At 50.6% G+C, this 2,738-nt stretch overlaps 1 protein-coding gene across 1 annotated transcript in view; it reads left to right on the plus strand.

Annotated features, from left to right (window-relative positions):
* SYNE2 (spectrin repeat containing nuclear envelope protein 2) overlaps positions 1-2,738 on the plus strand; it is a 352,391-nt gene that overhangs the window by 323,240 nt on the left and 26,413 nt on the right. The gene's annotated exons all lie outside the window — the stretch shown is intronic.

Here is a 2,738-nt window from a genome sequence, read left to right on the forward strand (position 1 = left end):
GCAGATTCCCAGGTGCTCAGTGTCTGTGCTGAATGCTGATGCGGGGAGGTGAGGTCCCTGTGCAGTGTGTGCCCCTAGCTCCAAAGCGTGCAGCTGAGTTGGAGTGAGACCTGATCCCAGCGTGGAGAGCAGGTGTTCACAGCTCAGGCCTGCAGTGCCACGTTCTCTCGAGGCTGGACTATCTGCAGAGAACAGCAGGGTTGTGGGGTACGTGAAACCATGATTTGTGGGGGAGCGAGGTGAGGCTCCCTGCCGGCTGAACTGCAGAGCTCAAACTTGCTGCTGATCCTAGCACTTGCTCCCTCTCATTTCACAGGGCACCATTTGTTCATCCACATGGGGTTCATGGGCCAAATAGCAATATCTTTCTGGTCTGTTTGTGGTGTCCCCCCTCTCTTGCTGATAGGCCAAGGGGCCGGTGGTCTCACCGCTCACCAAGGGGCTGTTCTGCATGCTGGGGATGCAGCAGTGGCCACCCTATGGTGTAGTGAGCCACCTGCCTCAGAGCCAGGAGGACCCACTTAACATAACCCCTGCAGGATCACAATCTGCAGATGCGTGGGTGGGGAGAGATGGACAAGACTGCTTGCCTATTACCACTTTGTGCTGAACAACTTGGTGGCAGCCTGAACGTCACTCCTGTAGCGTTAGGATGTACGGGTTCATTCCTGCCCCTGGCTCTGAGCCTGTTGCAGCTGAAGCCATTGTGAGTTGCACACTGACGTCAGAAATGGCCTTCCCTGTGCAGGGTTGAGTTGGGAGCATTGCCCCACAAAGACCCGGTTATGAATCCACCCTAAAAGCAGGAATGGGGGTTCAAAGGGCTTGCGACAGCATTACTTGTCCCAGGGTGGATTTCACTAACCTTGTATTTGGTCTCTTCAAAAGCCAGTGTTAAGTAGTATCCATTCATATCACCTCTTATCACTGGATGAATTATATTATGCTGTCTGTGTGCATCTTTACAATTCTGGGGCATAGCTTGATCAAAAGTTATAGCAAGATCAGAGGACGATGGCTATCTACATGTCAGAAGAACTGAAGTGCATACCTAATGACCAGAGGGAAAGTGAAACTAATAAGCATTGCTGGCCACTTGTCTTAATAGGACAAGAACAGAATTCCCAAACCCATAGCAGAAATGGCTATTCTTAGGCTGGACACCCAAAATATTGCAGATGTCATCTGCCAGTAATGAGAAGATATCAGTCCCATAAGGACCGATCCTTAGACTCATTAGCAAATAGAATAGCCCTGGTGAGGGAGGGTAGGGGATGTGGCTTGAACGTATTTAGGTGTTATCTGATAGGCACAGGCTGTCTTTGGATTATGCGAGGCCTTGGGGTGAATCCAGGTCCCCAGCTATCAGTGGGCTGGCAGGGTCAGCAAGAAAGCTAGTGCCTGAAAATTTCTGAGAGGACTCTGTGAAGGACGGTGCTGTAGTCAGAAGAGGGGGTGAGAAACAGTCTGTTCTGCACCCTGCCTTCAAACCATATGGTCAGCTTTTTATGTACCGTTCTTTGGGTTTGGCCCGGTAGTAATTCACTTTGCACAGATGTGACTGCCTGCATACGTGCTGGGCAGTGGAGAAGGCAGCCCAAAGACTAGGGCCCAGATGCTACGAAGCTTATTTATGAATAAACTCAGCTATATACTGAACCACGGAGAAACTCAAGTGGGATGGCCGAATGCCTGCCTGAACTCTGACAGATGCTCTTCTTAGTTTGCCTCTTAGCCATCCGGCTCAAAGTGGAGTGGAGGACTTGGCTTTTACCTCCTCCCAGCTCTGGGTTTCCACCCCTAAACCTGGTTCTTGCACTTTCTAGAAAGCTGGGACAGCTCTACACAGTCCTTCTGGCGTGGCCCTTGAAGATGGGGAGCAGGCTATGGGTACACCATGCCCAGCAAAAACTAGGCAGAATTTGACCCTTGATCCTTCTTCCATCTAAACCCTCAGTAAAACTAGTGGGACTGAGCGGGGACTGCAAAATCCGATTGTCATTCCTTAGGTGTTTACCTTAAGTCACAGGTACCCAAATACTGCTACCAGTGTTGTCAGGTGTCCAGCAGCCAAGGGCCAACCCATCTTTACTCGGGAATAAATGTGGTTTGTTTGGCACCTTTGACTTACTAAAGCAACTCGTTTTTCTTGAGCAGCAAGTTCATCATAAACCCCACGCTATCATGTTCTTGATCGGAGCCATCCCAAGTACAGCGTGTCATACCACTGAGAGGTGCCCTGTGCCTTGGAGTCCCTCTTTCCTAAAGCACCCTCCAAAAGTTTGACACCTAAGCAAGGAGAGGGATTAGGCATATTACTGAAGACAGCCTGAAGTTTTTGTCCCCCCCACCCCCATGATGAGGGGGACTGTTGCTAGGGAGAGATGGTGTGGGAAAGACGGAGAAATCATCCAGAGCCGGTGAGCTTTTCCTCTTTTCTGTTGCAATTAAGGACAAGTTCCCTGCATACAGCCTCTCCTCAGCCCACCAGTCAGATCTCTTCAGCTCTGCATGTTGCAGCCTGTCCTGGGTGGGGTTAGAAGTCCAAGTGCTGGCTTTGCATGGCGCTGCATTGTCCAAATAGCATTCCCGATCTCAAACCAGTATTCCTCCTGGGCCTATACGCAACTACGCACCCGAGTCTTTCGGTCAGTATTTTCTGGAGGGTTGGATTCTGCTGTCATTGAAGTGCTGGCCCAGGAATTTTCGGGCCAGCTTGCAGAGGCACTTAAGGCAAG

This window comes from Gavialis gangeticus, unplaced genomic scaffold (assembly GCF_001723915.1).
Source record: "Gavialis gangeticus isolate Ggan-Ray unplaced genomic scaffold, GavGan_comp1, whole genome shotgun sequence".
In the NCBI taxonomy this organism is placed as follows: domain Eukaryota; kingdom Metazoa; phylum Chordata; order Crocodylia; family Gavialidae; genus Gavialis; species Gavialis gangeticus.